Source organism: Haliotis cracherodii, unplaced genomic scaffold, assembly GCF_022045235.1.
Source record: "Haliotis cracherodii isolate W230 unplaced genomic scaffold, xgHalCrac1.p SCAF_23, whole genome shotgun sequence".
Classification (NCBI taxonomy): domain Eukaryota; kingdom Metazoa; phylum Mollusca; class Gastropoda; order Lepetellida; family Haliotidae; genus Haliotis; species Haliotis cracherodii.
Window position 1 is genome coordinate 8,074,106 of NW_027266279.1, and position 14,837 is coordinate 8,088,942.

The window sequence follows — 14,837 nt, forward strand, 5'->3', positions numbered from 1 at the left end:
AACGGAATGGAGATACACGAATATTACACCGGTTGGAACCATATTTGTGATCGTTAAGGTTTTGGTGTTATTTTCAGAGGAAAATTTTGTAAAATGAACCCCGCCATAATGTCATCGGTAATGCTATAATGCCAGTGGACGTTTTTTTTAATTTATTTATAGGGGTTTCATGAAGGCAATCTAGACAGCTATTAGCTTGATGAAATTAGTCTAGACTGTTATTAGCCTTCCACAAAATATAGAGCATGACATATTTAATTCATTTTGTGTATCTAAAAGCGACAGAACGCTATCTTTCGCCACAAGAAATTTCTGCTATGAGCAGAGAGCAGGTAAATACCAAACATGGCCATATGTCAATAGTCAGTTCTTTTTTTCTTCTTTTTTTAATTTTTTTTTATTACAATTCAGTAGACATAAATGTAACATTGGTAAATGAGGTATATACGTGTAGGAATTCATAGAATCTTAAAACATGATCAGATATGGGTATGTACATCTATTGATTGACTGAGAAATTGTAATAAGTAGGCTGATAACTCCTTCCATTTCAGTCAACAGTCAATTTTATAAACGTATCAAGAAAAGATTGCAAAAGAAAAACCATCATAGTGAGTGAGTGAGTGAGTTGGGTTTAACTCCGCTTTTAACATTATTCCAGTTATATCACGGCGTGTCAGCTTAATGTGGGAGGAAAGCCCCAAGTGATGCAGGTCTAAGACGTTTACCACTTCGGTTAAACCCACGAGCACGGGTATGGTGCTGACAAACCTAGAAACATAATCGGGGCGAACCGGGATTCGAACCCACAATCATAGGTTTCTGGCGTGCCCAAGGGACGCAACTCTGCACAGCGAATCGCGGAGCCTTAGACGACTGGGCCACCCGTGCCCCCCCAAAACCATTATAGATATTCATAGTCGTACTTAATACGTAATATGTTACAAGTATACCAAATTTAGCTGTTATGTGATACTTCGGTGTCTTTATTGGGATTTTATCGATGTTGATGCTTTCTCATTGGTCGTTTCAATGCCTTCACGTGGTCGTTCAGAAAACACCGGGAACTGTGAGGCTGTATCGTATCCCTGTGACGTGTGTGGCATGTATGACGTCACTAGGTATTCGTGGCTGCTGACGCCATTACAAATTTTGTCAACGGTAAATAAGAACGATTATAACCTTTCAACAGTCGTCTGAAATATCTGCTAAAAGCAAGGTTCATTATACGACCCCGACTACGTCATAAGCATGTTTATATGACTTACTATATGAACGTATCCTGCTCCACATTTGGCACCCGTCACAAACACATGCAAAGGCGAGTCAATATTTCACTTTAAACACTGTTCTAGTCGTATTAAAGACATTATACTAACAGGGCAGCATTATATATCAACAGGCCGAGATTATACCAACATGGCTGACATTAAACCAACATGGCCGACATTATACCAACATGTATCACGTGTGATGCGTTCATGAGCATCGATTCACACAACATACGAGAATGTTCGTTTTTGCATCAAACCAATCTGATATCTCTTGACAACGAACAAGTCTTCATATATTATCAGGGGCGGTCGGGTAGCCTAGTGGGTAAAGCGTTCGCTCGTCACGCCGAAGACCCGGGTTCGATTCCCGACATGGGTACAATGTGTGAAGCCCATTTCTGGTATCTCCCGCGGTGATATTGCTGGAATATTGCTAAAAGCGGCGTAAAACCATACTCCCTCACTCACTCATATATTATCAACACGTATGGTATTCGCGTTTCTTTTGGCGGTGAGTATTCATCTTTGACACCATGCAGGCAACATGTTAATGTGTTATATAAACTATTCTGCTCGTTGCCGCACAGCGCGATGTAGCGTGAAGAGATCGGGTGCACGATGTCGGAACGCATCTGCCGTAGATACCTGATACCTGATACCTAATACCTCATACCTCGATCAGGTGGAACTGTTAGAGCTCTTGTTTTGTCAATGTTTTAAACGCACAGATTACTTCCCACAGTTTATCACTGAAAGTTTCAAAAAGGTTTTAAAATGTTCACTAAGTTTTGACGGCTCTTTTACGACGAGGAAATTACCTGTCGCAAAGTACTGCAACATCGTGATGATTGAATTTCGAAAGAGATATTATAAACTCATATCCGTGTAGTGTCAGTGCGACCGTCGGGACAGGCTGTCTGATCATGGCTCCTCGTCGGCGGTGTTCGTGTCATAGGATCAGTTGAAATATTCGTTTTCTGTACAACTGATTCTGGGAATTGTAATTATGCATGTCGGTAAGCTGGACGATTATAAAAGGTAAGTGTAAAGAGGAACTCAACCAGGAATAATAATGTTTAGTTGGGTGTTATAAGAGATTGGGTGAGGTGAAATAGGGTTCAAGATCATATCACTTTTTTTCCGTTCATTTTGTCCGTGTGATTCTCTGTGTGTGCGTGTGCGTGTGCGTGTGCGTGTGCGTGAGTGAGTGAGTTAGAGTGCGCCCGTGCGTCTATGTATTATTGTGCTAACCCACTGAGATACCATACCGCAGTTTAACATGAATGGCCCACTCAGATACAGTATACTGACTCCAAGCCGACTTGGCGGTCGGGTAGCCTGGTTAAAGCGTTCGCTTGTCACGCCGAAGACCCGGATTCGATTCTCGACTTGGGTACAATGTGTGAAGCCAATTTCTGGTGCCCCCCGCCGTGATATTGCTGGAATATTGCTAAATGCGGCGTAAAACCATACTCACTCACTCACTCCAAGCCGATTTTCAATTCCACTTAATTGTGAGCGCCCGGCAAGGTAACAGCAAGTTTCGTCTTTTAACATATTTTGATATGAAACAGGAGTTCCATCCAGACAGACGCTCCACCACTGGATTAATACGACGGTAGTATCCATTGCGAGATTGACACAACCTCTGACGAAAGGCAATAAGTCGATTACCCTTTCGCGAACACCTGATGTGAGTGAGTGAGTGTGGTTTACGCCGCATTTGGCAATATTCAAGCAATATCTGAGGGAGGGGGGGGGGGGCACCAGTAATTGGCTTCAAACATTTTACCCATGTCGGGAAACGAACCCGCTTTTTCGGCGTGACGAGCGAACGCTTTAACCACTAGGCTATATACCCGACCGCCCCGAACACCCGATGTCATCACTGTTGACAGTGATTCAGACACACATGCTCAGAATATAATCGGAATCGCCCAATCGACTGTACTTTTAGCAGAGATTTATATCAAACGTAAAACGATTTTTTTCCTTTTTGTTGAAGCAATATTCCACCAATTTCACGGCGAGGGCTACCAGAATCTAGAATCGAAACTAGGCTTCGGTGTGCGGAGCGAACGATTCAGCCACATGGCTACCCCACCGCCCAAGACAAATTTATAAACATTTCCAGATTGAAATAAGAAATGGTAATGGATACACGACCGGTAGAATAATCAGGACGTATTAGAAATACCGCACTGACATTTAAATCTTGCAGTAAATAGAACTTGTAAAATAATCAATATGCACAGTGGTACAGTCAACACGACATAGGGAAAGGAATAAAATGTAACAATTAGTGAATATGTAGACACAAATATGTTATTTTATATAAATGAATATATACAGGATATAAACAGGGGAATATATACTCACACAAACTACCACGTCTGCTGCCTGTCCTGCTGTCCTCTACGCCGTGATCTGAAACAGTAGAGGAACGGTGACGTCGCAGCCAAGGCACAACTATGTAGGCAGTAACAGCGGAAAACTTGCGACCGGTTCCGAAGCTGCGAGCGTATTTGTACGCTGGCCTCAGAAACCATTAGAGTTATTCTTGGATGTTTTGCAGGATTGTCATATTACAATTTAATAAAATCAAGCAATCCCACTTGCAATATGACCCCTTTGTTCAGACAGCTGGGACATAGTATGTCTTCAGGGGAGGACTGGGAGTATCTTTCACACATCCTTAGGGGTGAGTGAGAATGTTTGTACGCCGCATATATCAATATTCCAGCAAAGTCATCAGTTTATAATGTCATCAGAAAAGCGCTTCACGCATTGTACCCATGTGAGGAATAGAACCCCGGCGTTAGGCGTGACGAGCGAAAGCTTTAACCACTAGGCTATCAAAGAATACTGACAATGAAGCGACAAAACCAATCTATAAATATAAGAAATCTCGACTTTATCATGAGCATGTGTTTATAAATTACAATCAAATAGTGATGACACCAGGTGTTCGCGAAAATGTGAGCGTATCCAGCGCCACCTGTGGCATCCATCCAAAACACATGCAAAGGCAAGTCAGTTGTTCACCCGAACTAATACGTTTTTCTCTCAGTTGCTTGTGTATCAGTAGCATGGTAAGGGTTGTATAAGTAATTGTATAAGAGTATTGCTTTTTAGTTCAGGTTATAGTTCATTGTTGGATAATATATGTTGGTATCAGCATGATTTGCAGGTAAAAGAAGGCAATACAAAGTACACTGGTCAATGTGAATCTTTTGATCTTATACCACGGCGTGTCAGCGTAATGTGGGAGGAAAACCCGAAGTCATGCAGGTCTCGGACGTTTACCACTTCGGTTAAACCCACGAGCATGTATATGATGCTGACAAACATAATCGGGGCGAATCGGGATTTGAACCCACAATCATAGGTGTCTGGTGTGCCCAAGGGACGCAACTCTGAAATATGATAGGGAAAGTACTTACAAGGAGTTGATATATCCAACACGTATTGGATGACCTACGTGTATCTATGTGCGTACGCTCGTGACCTGACTGCTTTGTGTATTCTAATGTTCCAATACGTGTAGGGGGCACGGGTGGCCCAGTCGTCTAAGGCGCCGCAATTCGCTGTGAAGAGTTACATCCCTTGGGCACGCCAGAAACCTATGATTGTTGGTTCGAATCACGGTTCGGCCCAATTATGTTTCTAGGTTTGTCAGCACCATACCCGTGCTTGTGGGTTTCACCGAAGTGGTAAACGTCCTGCATCACTTCGGGCTTTCCTACCACATTAAGCTGACACGCCGTGATATAACTGGAATAATGTTAAAAGCGGCGTTAAACCCAACTTACTCACTCACTCACCAAACACTTGAAAATACATGTCAATTGTTCACCTTAATAAATGGAAACATCTTACACAAGTCCGAATTGAGAACTGCATCCGACATCAATTCTGTCACTGATGCGTCAAATCTGAAAATGTCCTCATGTCTACCATAAACATTTTGAAAGCTTTATTTAGGCTTTGATGCTTTGAGTGCTATAATCCCCATCAAACAACATTTGAGCAGCTTGGAAATCGTAACAGAAAGAGCATGCTCGATTGTATCTCAAAAGTTGTATTTCGTATTTACTGAAAAACGGCATCTTCACGTATAGGACGCCGTGACATAGCTTGAATATTGCTGACAAGTTTAAAATTCACTCATTAAATGTCTACTTGACAGTTACACAGATGATGGCACACAACAGTAAATATCGACATTTCTGACGCCAAATGCCAAGGTTACCCTGGTTACCACGTCTAATGTTTTTTGACAAACGCCCAACAGTGTCAGAAACACTACACGTCAGTATCTGTTCACACCGACACTAGTTGGGAGAGAGAAAACCGAGAAGAACTTTGATTTAGCACGAAACAAATGGCATACGTATTGTCATCAACGTGGGGGTGTCTGAAGTGTCACGTGTCATAAAACACGAATCAATCATCATATGGCACCAGCTTCTCACCTTTAGAATGTACATTTCATTTAAAAAAAATATTTTTAATGATATATGTTGTCCAACACACACATGAATTTTTATCAACAGTTTCATTTCCAAATGATTGAGAGACGGACAGGGTCAGACAGACAGAGGGCGATGGAGAGAGAGACACACACGGAAAGACACACAGACACAGAGAGAGACATATACAGAGAAAGACGGAGAAAAAGAGGAGAGAGAACGTGAAAGGGAGAAAAACAGACAGAAAGAGAGACGGACATAGAGCGGGAAAGAGACATATACAGAGAAACACAAAGACAGAGAGAGAGGGGAGAGAGAGAGAGAGAGAGAGAGAGAGAGAGAAAACGTGAAAGAGAAAAACAGACAGAAAGAGAGGGAAGGGAAAGGGAGAGAGAGAGAAAACGTGAAAGAGAAAAACAGACAGAAAGAGAGACGGACATAGAGAGGAAAAGAGACATAAACAGAGAAACACAAAGACAGAGAGAGGGGAGAGAAAGGGAGAGAGAGAGAGAGAGGGGGGGGGGGACTGACAGTAGTTAGAGTATGATGCCCGTTTAATTGCGTCAACCGCAGTTTTTATTGAAATATTTATTTGATAACTATTGAATACTGTAAGGGACATTCTCGCGATCTCCACTTTTGGAATCGACCTTAATATGCCCCAAACACGAGAATGGCCAAATCTCGCGTTCTCGCGATCTCGCATTCTCGCGTTTTTGCTACATTGCACTTTCCGTCAAAAGTCGACAACGTGAGAATGCGACATTTGGACATGCTGCAAAATCTCGCAATATCGCAATCTCAACTTAGCCACACACAAAATGCGAAATCACGAGAGAAGAGTCTTCTCACGTTGTTACAGTTTCCTATGTACTTTAATTTAAAACCCTCAACATCTCAAAATAATTTAACAGGAATTGTGTACACGAATGTCCAGTGATAGTGAAAACATTTTGGCCAAATCTCGCGTTCTCGAGATCTCGATTTCTCGTGTTTGGGGCATATTAAGGTCGATTCCAAAAGCGGACATCGCGAGAATGCGAGATTGCGGGAATGTCCCAAACAGTATTCCATAGATATCTGTCTTCTTGTAAACAAACAAATACAACTACCAATTTACTGTAATTGATAGATTAAATGAGTACAGATAATTCTAATACTTATATCCTCATGATGATTGTGTTATTAACAATTATCTGGACTGACATTTCGCCCAAATGTCATCCCTATTGTCACCCAATATGGCCATTTACCAAATGACGTTAACACGACACATAGCCCGGGACAATGCACGTACACCAGCGTGTAGGGAATTCACAACGAGATCCTAAGCAATATTTCTATTTTTTAAATATTTTTATATTTTTATTTTGTATATATTTTTTATAAAGAAAATTATGAACGAAACCTCATAGATATTGACGCTGATTCTGCATTCCACGAGGTTTAAAGCTTTTGCTATGACATTCTTTGTGTTCTATCAAATATAAATTTAACAAAAAGATATATCGGAATACCTGTCGTGATAAGGGTCTATTTGTGTTGGTAATTCATTCAGTTGAACACACCCGAGAAGCACACGACGGAAAAAAAAACTTTTAAAAACTTTATCAGGAAATCGCTATTTTATTACTTTGCTGTTTGATGGATTTATTCTTGGGTTTGCAATAACTCTCTTCAATATGTCATGGCTCTGGTAGAAAATCCGATTCCGATTGTTTTCCCCATTCCCGAATGGAACATTAGCAATAATTTAAAAATGTTCTTCCTCTGGCTAAATTGGCTTATCGTGATAAAACCGGTGATGACATTCGACGCCACTCCTACGTTAGGGTATTATTCTGGTTTAGCTTGATATCAGTATGAACCGAGAGACGTATTTGATTAACTAGAAATTATCAAAGTTCAGGCAACAGCGTCAGAGTTTCGAAATAAATGACAGTGATTTCGAAAGAGAAAGCGACCCGCTGATATCTGTTAAAATTATTTATTTTTGTTCTAAATAGAATACAAATGACACCAGGTAAAATGGATTCACGATAGATACTCTTTTGAAAATTATTTATAATTTGTTAATGTAAGTATTGAGAATCTTTCTAACTATGCATTGGGTGAGTGAGTTGGGTTAAAAAACACTTTGAACAGAATTCAAGCTGCAGTTCTCATACGATTAGCAATTTGGTGACTCGAGAGCACGGGTATGGTGCTGACTAACCTTGAACACGCTCGATTTTATCCCAAAAGTTGTGTTTAGTATTTACTAAAAAAACGACGTAATTGATTAATTAAGTACGCAAAAACAGATAAATAAAGCCGCTTTTTGTAGGTTTAAGCACGATTGATAACATGTCGTCTTCACACATAGGTCTCTGTCATAGCTTCAATATTGCTGACAAGTTAAAAATTCACTCATTCACTTTCTACAAAAGAATAACACAGATGAAGGCACCAGATGAAATATATATACTGTACAACAAAAGTTCCTGTGACATTTAATAAGATCTAATGCAAAGTTATGTTTTTTACCAAATCTGAAAGTTTAACAATTACGGTGTGCAACTCCTGTAAGTATTCAAATAGTTTAATTTGCCCTACTGTCAATTTACAAATCAATAGCGTGTGTGTCCACCTCTGGTTGCGATGCAAGCAACACATCCTCGTCTCATGGAATGAACCAGGCGTCGCACAAAGTCCTGTGGGATATCTGTCCATATCTGCTGGAGCATGTTTCGAAGTACCTGGAGTGTCTGTGGAACACGTGGTTGACGTCGAAGGCGCCGATCCATCTCATCCCACATGTGCTCGATTAGTGAGAGATCAGGGGAGCGAGCCGGCCAGGGGATGACATTCACGTTGTTTTGTTGAAGAGAATCCTGAACAAGTCCAGCAATATGAGGCCGGGCGTTGTCATGCTGAGAGGTAATGCCTGGGCCATGACGACGCACAGACGGTAGAACAACAGGGCCGATGATCTCGTCGCGGTAGCGCTGTCCATTGAGTTTTCCCTCTACCACTATCAAACGGGTCCTCTGTCTTGCTGTAATCCCACCCCATACCATAACGCTGCCGCCCAAGAACCGACCTTCTTCCATGACACAATGATTGACGTAACGTTCACCTCGACGTCGGTACACTCGAATCCGTCCATCGCTGTGGCTGAGGTGAAAACGAGACCCATTCTTGGGTAGTGAAATGCATGGGGCTTGCATAAAAGTCAACTTTTGCATGGAATTCATGCTTTTCTGTAGCAGTTGCGTTTTTGTGACTTGATTCTATACATGTACTACAATACTGAAAACCAAACTTTACTTGTTTGAAAAATACACTAAAATATTGGTGTCACAGGAACTTTTGTTGTTGAGTATAGAACGCGTGATACATATTATCAAAACCAGGTTCACCGATATTCAGATGCCGTCACGTGGCAATGCAATTCAGGAACACGTCTGTACGAGTAAGAGGGTTCCCATAAAGTTGATTTAACACACGTGTGAAGAGCAGGCACTCACCACGGAACCTCATCCAACTCACATCAACATAATGGATACATGTGCACATATACTAGACCCGAGAAGATCCAGGTCGATGCATGTCGTCGTATCCCAATTGCGTAGATCGATGCTTATAATGTCAATCACTGGATTGTCTGGCCAAGACTCAATTATTTACAGACCGCCGTCATATAGCTGGAATATTGCTGAGTACGGAGTCAAAAACAAACAAACAAACCATATATACTACTCAAGATTAGTTAAAGAACATCCGATTCTTTCCCATTGCTATGGTTATTCATATGTCGGGGGCGGTGGGGTAGTCTAGTGGTTAAAGCGTTCGCTCGTCACGCCGAAGACCCGGGTTCGATTTACTACATGGGTACAATGTGTGAAGCCCATTTCTGGTGTCCCTGTCATGATATTGCTAAAAGCGGCGCAAAGTCATACTCACTCACTATTCATGTCATGACACTATAAATACTGTAAAAGAATAAGTCATCACGTTTAACCACATCTCATTAGGCAATTGTATGTTCTGTAAAAAAGGGTGTTATGGAGCCAAAATCTTGGTCTAGTTTCCTTTGACTGACTGAAAACATATTATCTCAAATAAAAATCCGATATTCCCTTCAGATTGTGATTGAGTATGGTTTAACGCCGCTTTTAGCAATATTCCAGCAATATCACGGAGGGGGGTCACCAAAAATGGGCTTCACACATTGTACCCATGTCGGGAATCGAAGCCAGGTCTTCGGCGTGACGAGCGAACGCTTTAACCACTAGGCTTCCCGACCGCCCGTTCCCTTCAGAGGACTTAAAGGTCGGTTCCTTAGAACTGTCACAATACAAGACATTCCGCGAAGTTGAGACAGTGCTGGGTAAAATAAATGGCAGTTGGTTACGGCGGGGAATGACAAAGCAAAATGGGTACATTATTCACCCCTATCCGCGTGAGTTTGGACGCGAAGTAACAGGAAGAATATTAATGAGGATAGCTGTGACACTGCTCCAAGAGAAAATTGGCGAATACGAACGAAACGTTGTCACTTCTGGGACAGCCTCCGTGGTCTAGTGGTAGAGCGTCCGCCCTGAGAGGTGAAGGTCCGGGGTTCGATCCCCGGCCGCGTCATACCAAAAGACGTAAAAAGATGGTACTTGTTGTTACCCTGTCTGGCGCTCGGCATTAAGGGGCTAAAACAAGGACTGGTCGGCTCGGAGTCAGTATACTGTGTCTGAGAGGGTAATACTATTCATGTTAAACTGCGTCATGGTATCTCAGTGGGCTAGCACTATAAATCGGCATCAGTCAGGACTAGTACAAGCAGCAACACACACACACACACGTACATGCACGTCGCTATATAAGTGCAATAATCTTGGACGCGACGTAAAACCCAATTTCACTTCACCTCACCTGTCACTTCTGGGTTAATAAAGAGTTAAAGATTTTCAATTAAAGTAAGCAGCTGGAACAGATGAAAAACTTGTACTTTCTAACGATTTCTTTGTTGCCTAGTAACCCTCCAAGACAGAGTTGCTAGACATTACTGCGTCTAATGAAACGATTATGAACGATAAAAAATTGTGTGGCCTTTTCATGTTTGTTTAAGGCTTTCCTAACAAGCTAGTTTCAAATGAAGGATTTTCATCATGATCTAATAACATTTAGAATGGGCTAATCTTCTATTTGACACGTAATTCTGTGTAGTAAACGAGTGTTGCTGTATGGACTGGGTAGGATGAACTTTGCTTAAGCGTCAAATTGAATAGGATTTAGAATGTTGTCTTTTGTATCTTGTAAATACTAACATTCAGTCTCTCGAGTCTTATTTTTAAATTTTGTGTATTTATATCACAGAAAGGAGTATGATTAAAAAATCATTTTAAGCCGGAAACTGAAGAAATCTAAACTAGTTAGACTTGCATCGGATATTTTTTTAACTAAGGATTTATGTGAGAGAACTCATTCATTGATATATTTTTTCTGGTGGGAAAACGGGACAAATGGAATATCACATTCAATTTCATATACATTGTATCGCTGTCTGGGTCCTGTGTTTGGGTGAGGAAGGGAATGAATGTTGTTTTTCGCCATAGCCAGCAATATAAAACAACACTAGACATAGACAAACTAATCATTAGAAGTAATAGCAACTACATGTAGTATGTAGTCATCGGGGTAAGATGAAACGTTAAAGTTATGATCAATAATAATAATAATAATAATAATAATAATAATAATAATAATAATAATAATAATGATGATGATGATGATGATGATGATGATGATGATTACCTCGGGCAGTGTGCACTCGAATTTCATTTTCAGCCCCCTGGGCAGTATACAAGTCAGATTGTAAGGTTAACCGTTACATTATCATCTTACCTACCGGGTACCCATATACTGTTGATTGAACAAAGGTATATTTCGAACAGGGTTATTTCACGAAGGAGACACCACATGTATAATGTGGTCCAGTGTGGGCCGGACCCAAGCCCTGTAAACACTCAGGAGTCAATGAAACTGCCCAACACGGACACCCATCCACCTACTCGCCGCAACCTCGATCGATCTGTGACATGTGCGGCGTACACAGGTGTCTGTGCCACCACACGCTCTCACAGAACCCGGGGGCAGATATTGCTGTACTTACAGTGCATCCAAATCTCGCGTCGCATGTAGGCTAGTCCAGAACGGAAACGACAAACAATCAAAATTATAACCTGAGTCAGGATCAGCCCTCCTATCGCGATTGGTAATTCGTTTTCAAGGACATTAAATCCCTTCTCTTGAGGACAATATTTTTAAAGATTACTACGGTAATATACGACAGAATTACGCAAGAACGCTGCGTGCCCTTAAACAGATGATAGAGGCGTTTTTCATTTCTACTTGGAGATCTTGATAAGGCGCAATCATTTACTCGAGCGTTTTTTTTTGTTATTCGTCAATCCCAATGTCGTTGAGGAATGAAATTGACAGACAAAAAATTAAGCTGAGATGCTGCTGAGTGAGTTAGTGAATTTGATTTTACGCCGCTTTTACAATACTTCACGAAATGGGGATGCTGCTGAACTTGAATGGAGGAAATAGATTCACACAGATTATTATCCTGGGTTTGTCAGCACCATGCCCGTGCTCGTTGGTTTCCCCAAAGTGGCACGTGTGGTGCAGTCGTCTAAGGCAGCACAATTCGCTTTGCACAGTTGCGCCAGGGACCTATGCTGATGCAGAAACCTATGATATGGGTTCCAATCCCAGATCTTGCCAATTATGATTCCAGGTTTGTCAGCACCTCGTGGGCTCAGCACGTCTGAGACCTGCATCACTTCACCGCCCCCCCCCCCCCCCCCCCCCCCGATACTGCAGTGATCTAGACTTGCCAAACATTATAGACTTGCATGGGCTGTATTTGATATATATTTGTAACAGACTACTCCACCCTGACAACACCGTCATTCATCTCACAGCTATTACGCATGTCAATACCTGGTCAACCGGATATTTTCTCAAAACAAAGTCGGTGGTCGAACTGAAAAAAGAAAACAATATTCTTAAAATGGTCACTATATGGTAGGTAGGGTAAAACATATACGAAGTGACCAATTAACGACTTTTGAAGCAACACTTTCTTGAACCAGTAAGCAACGGTAAAAAATATCTCAAACACGGTTTTTTCCAAAGAAATATATAAACAGACAGCGGGAATGAAGATGTAAGTGCTCGAAAATTCTATTTTAGTTCACTTCAGTTACAATTGTGTCGTGGATCCGTAAAGAAAAACCCTTTGAAAACAAACTCCTCAGTGATGCGTCTCTGCCATGCTGTGTCTCTGGACATATTAAGTATGTCATCAGCAACGTTAGGTCTGTAACCCAAGCCGTTGGCATCTCAACAACAGTAGGGCAACCGTATGCATAACAGTACATATACATTTGTAACTGGTACAGATCAGGAAAATCATGTCGCGTGCTGCTTGCTCTATGACCTACATCAGTTGTCTCCCTTGCCACATATTCAAACTTGTCAGCACGGGGTGTGATGCTCATTTCTTGGATTTTATACCCCACAACCTAAACGGGCGGGGCTATACTGTTATACCAAGGATTCCATACGTCCGTTCGCCCTTCCGAGGAAATTTGTGTGCGAAATTTAACTTAAAACCTACTGGAGCAAACTACGCTTATATCGAACACGCTTATAACGAACTGACGGATATAGCGAGCTGTTTTTTGGTCCCCGTCATTTTATGTTTTTATACTGTATATATGCCTATGACGAACTACGTTTATAACCAAATGAAAGTAGTGGTCCCTTTAAGTTCGTTTTAACAGTAGTTAACTGTAGATTCTTTTCAAACTTGATGAATATTTAGATATTCTTTAAAAAAAAACAGCTTTTTTTTCTTTTTTATTTCAACATTTGTGCGACCTATAGCTTGAAAATAAACTCCATGGATTCTTTTCAAATTGGGGGTACAGTTTCTATAACAGTAGGAGAGGGGCAGTGCCAAGTTTGTTTTCAGTATTTGGATCTCCTGAAAAATACAGCTATTTTCATTTTTTATTTAATTTCTTTTCGCTGAAACATTTGTGCGACCTATGGCTACAAAACTACTTCGTCGATTCATTTCACATTTAGGGCACACTTTCCATACTAATAGAATATGTGCAGTGCACAGTTTAATTTTGACACGTGTAATTCCTGAAAAAAATATGCTTTTCATGTTTTGAACTTAGACATATGTTGAAATGTCGTTTGTCTGAACCCTGCTTAATTTTTAATATTTTCTTTACATTTTTATAATTTTTCAAAAAGACTAATGTCATATTTATTATCTATTTTAAAAGTCGTATAAGGCGCCGCAATTCGCTGAGCTGGGTTGCGTCCCTCGGACACGCCAGAAACCTATGATTGTGGGTTCGAATTCCGGTTCGCCCCGATTATGTTTCTAGGTTTGTCAGCACCATACTCGTGCTTGTGGGTTTCACCGAAGTGGTAAACATTTAAAACCTGCATCACTTCGGGATTTCCTCCCACATTAAGCTGACACGCCGTGATATAACTAGAATACTGTTAAAAACCCAACCCACTCACTCAAAGTTTCGGCATATAATCGAGACTGGTTATTCTCTTGCGTTGACGTTTTATATACTGCTCAACATTTGCTAAGGACCGCGCCTTTGATAAAAGATGACTATATTGGCCCAACTGTTGGTTGGTAGGTTGGTTGGTTGGTTGATAGGTTGTTGTTTAACGCCGCACTTAGCAATATTCCAGCTATATGACTGCGGTCTGTAAATAATAGTGTCTGGACCAGACAATCCATTGATTGACATCATGAGAATCGATCCACGCCATTGGGATACGATGACATTCATCAACCAAGTCAGCGAGCCTGACCACCCGATCCCGTTAGTCGCCTCTTACGACAAGCATAGTCGCCTTTTATGTCCCCTAATGTTGAGTTGTATATTTACATAATTTGGAAAAATGTGATTTCATTAATTGAAATGATTGAAATACGTGGTGATACATTTCTGTTGGCCACGTGTGTTCAGCTATCCCGGCTATCATGGAAGACATAAACACGTAT

At 41.1% G+C, this 14,837-nt stretch overlaps 1 protein-coding gene across 2 annotated transcripts in view; it reads right to left on the reverse strand.

Moving 5' to 3' along the window:
* Nucleotides 1-14,837, reverse strand: part of LOC139471539 (uncharacterized) — a 70,201-nt gene that overhangs the window by 13,160 nt on the left and 42,204 nt on the right. For both annotated transcript variants that reach the window (XM_071253916.1, XM_071253917.1), the window contains exon 2: nucleotides 3,654-3,701. The gene's annotated coding sequence lies outside the window, so the exon portion shown is untranslated. The remainder of the gene's footprint in view (nucleotides 1-3,653; nucleotides 3,702-14,837) is intronic.